We start from the raw sequence: 6,609 nt of genomic DNA, 5'->3' as shown, positions 1-6,609 counted from the left end.
GGTGTGGGTTGGACTAGGCCAAGGGCAGCAGCCAGCCCGGGGCGAGGCCCGAGACCAGCACTGCCCTCGGAGGAAGCCAGGTGGGGGCGGTGCTCCTGAAGGCTCCAGCCCTGGGGAGGGAAGCCGGCCCCGCACCTCCCGCACTGGGCGCTCAGACCCCTGGTGCTTCTACGGCGTCTGAGGGTGTCTCAGCCACCGAAGGGTGTCTCCGCCGCACCCAACGGGTCCCCCAGTGGAGAGATTTGCCTTCACATCTGATTAAAGGGGGCTTCGTTTGGTGAAGGCTCATCCCCCACGCATCCGCACTGGGTCGGCGATGGAAAGAAAGCAGGGGACCAAAGCCCTTCTTCCAAAGAACAGAAAGTGCCCCACCGCGACGCCCCGGCCCCGCCCAGGGGCCCTGTGAGACCGGCCCGGAGACCCCGCGGCCGCTGGCGGGGCACGGTTTTCCCAGGCTCCTGGCGCCACCTGGTGGCCCGTGGCGCGCACTGCGGTCTCCGCTCAGGAGGTCCCCTTGGCTCGGATCCCACTCCACGTGGGCGGAGGTAAGACCAGAGAGTTCCTGAACAAAGGTGAATGTCGTTCCAGGAACCTGCCGTGTGGGGACAGAACTGAGGCGTGGAACCGGACAGACCTACGTTGATTCAGCTCCTACCCCAAAGCCTGCTCGCCTGTGAAGCGGGGGCCTCGGTTTGAGCTCTCCAGGCTCACCTGCTTCCTGGGGCCTGAGGGAATTAACCCAATACCTCACCCAGCACTTCTCTTTAAAACCATTCCCTTTTCTCACTGAAGTTCATCTGTAAAATTAGCCATATCCAATGCAACTATTACTTTTCCCCCAAAACATGCTAAAATAAAATACATAGGCATTAAAGGAGGAAAGACACTCTGGGTAACACCAGTCCACGGAATCAAGTTCTGAACCTGAACCTACCCTGAGGCCTGACCGGTAGCTCCTCCCTGCCTCTTCTGTCTCCTTCCGATTCAGCCACAGTGAACCCTCACCTGTCCCTTCCTGGAATATGGCAGTGCCGAAGATCCCAGAGGGTTGTCCTCTTTTCTCAGGTTGTACTACTTACCTGAGAGAGATCTGAATTTGGGAAAATGAATTAGTCTCTAAAGTTTCCTGCCCTTTACAAACAAAACCTTGACAGAGACCAAGGCAAGTAACCGTTCACTGAAATCGGAATGAGCTTTGAGCTCCTGGACTCATACAACAGGCACCTGTTTCTTGTTGATTTTATGAGGCTCCTCTAGCAGTTCTGTTCCTCACCACCAAGAAGCACACAGGTTGTTTAGCCATTGATCTCGAGTGGACGTGTTGGAACCATGCATACTTCACTACCTGATGCTAACACTGTTTCCAGAGTTCTAGAGGTCAAAACAGCGCCTGGGTACAACGTGGACTCTCGCCATTGTGTTTCCGGGCTCTTTCAGCATAGCTGTCTGAGCTACACAGTTCTGGCCAAACTGATTTACAAACACAACACAGCATTGCAAATCAGTCACAGCGCAAGTCTATTCAGGGAAATTTCACGGATAATTCTAACCTAGGGACAGTGTTGGGGGTTTTTGGCAGAGAGCTCCCTTAGTCAGATCAGTCATAACGCTGCTGGGGGAAAACGCTTCCCCGGCCCTGCAGCAGGGGCCGTCCTGGACAGACTGAAATGAAAGGCTTCAGAAGAGATGGAACAAGGCTTGTTTTTTTTTTTTTTTTTTGAGACAGAGACTCGTTCTATCGCCAGGCTGTAGTGCAGTGGCGTGATCTTGGCTCACTGCCGGGTTCAAGCGCTTCTCCTGCCTCAGCCTCCTGAGTAGCTGGGACTACAGGTACCCGCCACTACGCCCAGCCAATTTTTGTATTTTTAGTAGACGGGGTTTCACCATGTTGACCAGGATGGTCTCGATCTCCCGACCTCATGATGCGCCTAGCCTCAGGCCTCCCAAAGTTCTGGGATTACAGGCGTGAGCCACTGCGCCCGGCCCAGAACAAGGCTTTTTCTGGCTCTGTAAGTCTCCCATTCATCCACCCCCTAGATCAAAATAACCCTATTGTTTTTAGTAATTAAAAAGTAATTCAGGCCGGGCACAGTGGCTCACGCCTGTAATCCCAGCACTTTGGGAGGCCGACGTGGGCGAATCACGAGGTCAGGAGATCGAGACCATTATGGCTAACACAGTGAAACCCCGTCTCTACTAAAAATACAAAAAAATTAGCCGGGCGTGGTGGCGGACGCCTGTAGTCCCAGCTACTGGGGAGGCTGAGGCAGGAGAATGATGTGAACCTGGCAGGCGGAGCTTGCAGTGAGCCGAGATTGCACCACTGCACTCCAGCCTGGGTGACAAAGCAAGACTCCATCTCAAAAAAAAAAAAAGTAAAATAGTAAAAAGTAATTGTGTTTTTAAAAAATTCTGGCAATACGCAAGTTTATAAGAAATGAGAAGTTCCTGTAACCCCACTCCCAGCCACCATAATTCAAGTGCTTCTGGAAGAGGCTTGCCCTGAACCTCAGGCCGACTTCTTAGTGTGGGTCTCAAACCAGGCCAGCCTGGCAAACAGGACCCTCCCCAGGAAAGCAAGGCCATGCAGAGTGGAGGGCAAGGAAGTCAGTCAGGGATTCATGAACTCTTATTCACAACCCTTGGTTGTGAAAAGAGACTTGATGATCAATTCTAATCGAGTTGGTTGTTTAGGTAAATAATCAATGGGTTGGGGACCCAGCATATGGCTTTAGGAAAAGAGACTAGTGAAACTCAAATTGCTGTTACGGTCCCAGTCATTGTCCAGGGACATTTTCTCCCTCAGGTTTACCAAGTGGCTGCTTCAAATTTTGCTAACCTTAGTGCCCATTCCACACGATTCATTGGATCCTAAATAATGAAATCCATGAAGGACCTTGTTTCCTGATCCTGGGTCCCCAAGGGTTCTGGCCCCGCTGACTGTGAGGAAACCTCGGTTTCAGCCATCCCTTCCCTCTCCCCAGACTCAGCTGTGTTACTACCAGGATAACACAGGGCTCTGCAAACTCAGACACCTGCGGGTGGTGGGAGTGGGGCTGGCGTAGCAGGTGGGGCTATGGGAATTGGAGACTGGAGGACATAGACTCCAAGGGGCGTTCATTTCCCTGTAGGATTGATCTGTTGCCAGAACTTGTGACTTTGAGAAACCAGAAATCTGGATTTATGTGAAACCTTCTGATTTTTAAATGTTGGCAATTAATCCACATTTTAATATATACAGGAGAGTTCAAAGGAAACACGCCTGGGGGGAACCGGTTTGCTTCCTCTTGTCTGCTGGGCAGAGCACTCTTATTATTCACCCCATGTACAGGAAACACTTAATAAATGCTGGCTACTGTTATTATCCCAAGCCCCAGTAGCCTTCATGGAGCATGGGCTTGTATCTTGCCAGGAAATACACTGTAACCTCAACTCTGGTAACACTGAAAATCCGTGGCCCGCCTCCATCAATGGCTGGAGTGTGGCATTTTCTCTAAACTGTCAAGTGACCAGAGTACTCACGTTTGTGTAACTCCCTGGAGAGGCAGTGGGGCGGCATCTGCACTTGTCTGCACTCCTCACTCCTCTGCTCCTTTGCGGCGCATTCTCACTCTCCTCACTCCTCCCCATCCCCCTCACCTGTAGGCCCCAGCTGGGAGTGGGACCCACTTGCCCTTCCACGTCCTGTTGTTCTAGTGCTTGAATAATTGGCTGTGGCATTAATTCCCCATTTTATCAATTGGCTCGATATGCAAAAGGCCTATAAAGGAACACTTTGGTCAGCCAAGCCGTAAATTGTTCTTCCTAAATCTAATGCAAAAAAAAAAAAAACCCATATATATACACACACATATATATATGTATGTGACAAAAGGACCCCTCCTCTAACCTGTGCACTTTGCTTAGTGGTAAAAGTAAGTACCTAGCAAGAACGATGACCTTCCTATGCCCCTATTACTTCCCGCAGTTACAGGTCCACCCTCCCTGGGGAAGTTTTTAAAACTCCAAGAGTCCAGGAATCAATATTCTAATTGAGCCAATGCTAATCTGAAGACAGGGTTGAAACCTTGCTGGGTAGTCAGATAATTAAAGACCTTCATCTTCAGGGTCACAGGGGGAAGGCCCAACCTTCACAAGTTACTGATAAAAAATAGGGCCACTCTCTGGAAGAAAAAACTTTTCACAAATCAATGACTTAAATAAGATGTATTTAATTTTCTAATAAAATACACCTGTAGCCAACTGCTGCTGGAGGCTTTAATGTCCATGGCTTTCCTACTGTGAGCTCCCTTAGGGCCCCTGCCTGGATTTTTTAACTCCTTCTCCACCTGCTAAAATGTAGGTCTGGCTAAGCCTTCTTCAGCTGCCAGAGAATGTTCCCTTCACCCAGACTCTCTAGGTCTCTGCTCAGCTGACTCTTCACTTGCTGCAGTTTGCGTGAAGTTGCTTCATGTTCCCACCTAAACCACAGGTTCCTTAACGATGGGATCAGGGCTTCCATGTCACTACCGTAGCTCCAGCAGCCCACCGGTCTCACATCTTCACTATAGTCAAAAGCAGAAATGTTTGGACATCCAAGGCAGGGCCATCTTTGAGCTTTAGTAGGTGCCTCTCAGGTGAGGAAGAGGCCACAAGGTAATTTCGAGGTCTTCAGAATTTTCAGGAAATGAGCTAAGTTAAACTGCTCTCAGGTAAGCACAATTAGTAATGAACTAAAAATAAAACAAAAATCAGAGGGGAAAAGGTAGAGTCACTGATATGGTTTGGCTGTGTCCCCACCCAAATCTCTTCTTGTAGTTCCCACAATCCCCATGTGTTGAGGGACGTATCTGGTGGGAAGGGATTGGACTATGGGGGTGGTTTCCCCACTGCTGTTATCGTGAGAGAGTTCTCACGAGATCTGATGGTTTCATAAGCCTCTGGCACTTCCCCTGCTTGCGCTTCTCTCTTCTGCTGCCATGTGAAGAAGGTTCTTGCTTCCCCTTTGCCTTCTGCCATGATTTTAAGTTTCCTGAGGTCTCTCCAGCTACGTGAAACTAAGTCAATTAAACCTCTTTCCTTTATAAAATTACCCAGTCTTGGGTATTTCTTTATAGCAGTGTCAGAACAGACTAACACAGTCATTATCCTAGACTCAAAGTAGAGACTTAGCTAGCCAAGGAGGTTCAGGTGAGGCTGGACCCCACTGCGCCGCCTTCCAGCCTTTGTGACTACCGTATTTCAGCAAAAGCTCACACTCCCTAGCCCAGCACACAAGGCCCAGCCCCATGCACACAAACACTCAAGACTTTTCCTAGCCTTGCATGGTTTCCTCACAGTTCACTGCAGCCTTGACTTCCTGTGCTCAAGCGATCCTCCCACCTCAGCCTCCTGAGTAGCTGGGACTCCAGGCACATGCCACCATGCCCAGCTAATTTTAAATTTTTTGTAGAGACAAGGTCTGTGTTGCCCAGGCTGGACTTGAACTCCTGGGCTCAAGCAATCCTTCTGCCTTGGCCCTAAGGACTGACTCCCTGGTCTGTCTCCCTACAAGGCCATGGAAGTGGCCCACTGTCAGGGAAACTATCTCTTACATCGTGTTTCTGGAACCTGGTACCAGATCTACCACTGTTAAAGACTGAAACTGGTTTGTCTGAAGGCAGCAGAAAATAATGAAGTATTTTCCACCTCAGGGAAGATCCAACAAGCCAATCTAGGCTGAGTCTGTGTCCATTAGTCAGGTGAGTGTTAAGAGTCCCTCACTATCATGGTGGCACACACCTGTGGTCCCAGATATTCAGAAGGCTGAGGTGGGAGGATTGCTTGAGTCCAGGAGGTCAAGGCTGCAGTGAGCCAAAATCAAGCCACTGCACTCCAGCCAGGGTGACAGAGCGAGACCCTGTTTCAAAAAAAAAAAAAAAAAAAAAAGGTCCCTCAATCTCCCTAGAGATTAGTGTTTCATTTATGCTACTTCATCTGCCCAGGAAGAGCCCAGCTGAGCCCAGCTGTCATCATTCCCAGACGAGAGCTGTGACCGCACCCGAGTTCACAAGCACTGCCTTGGAAGAACTGTTTTTAAAAAATCATTTTGTAAAACTTAAAAATTACTCACTCGCTTTCCACTAAGGGATCTCCTTAATATTTGTCTTTTAATGTAAAAACAACAAATATTAAGGAGATCTTAATATTTAAGAACTCTTTTAGAAAGTAGTAACTTTCTCAACTTTTCCTATCCTGAAAAGCCAAAAATTATTACATTTAAATGTGCTTGTGAATACTTTCCTCACCTGTTATAAGCTCCTTTTCAAAACACAGGATTAACTGAAATATTCTAGAAACATTTACACAGTGTAAACAGAAGCAGCTATGATTAGGGCTGGAGACTTCTTTCATCATTCAGTTTTAAGTACAAACCTAGCCCCAGAAATGGATCTACCCCCAAAACTGGCTGGCACTGAGACTCCTAGGAGAGTGCTGGGCTGGTGTTGACTTCAAGTGTCCAGCAGGGCAGTCAGGGGTGAGTGACGTGAGTGTGATGTGAGGGTGCTGCCACCTCAGCCATGTCCTCCCTGCAGGGGATCAGCATCTACAGACTCATACCAGGGCAATAACCGAGGAACCACTTTTGTC

The sequence above is a fragment of the Colobus angolensis genome, unplaced genomic scaffold, assembly GCF_000951035.1.
Source record: "Colobus angolensis palliatus isolate OR3802 unplaced genomic scaffold, Cang.pa_1.0 Scaffold247, whole genome shotgun sequence".
Lineage (NCBI taxonomy): Eukaryota > Metazoa > Chordata > Mammalia > Primates > Cercopithecidae > Colobus > Colobus angolensis.
This window is presented reverse-complemented; position numbering follows the sequence as displayed.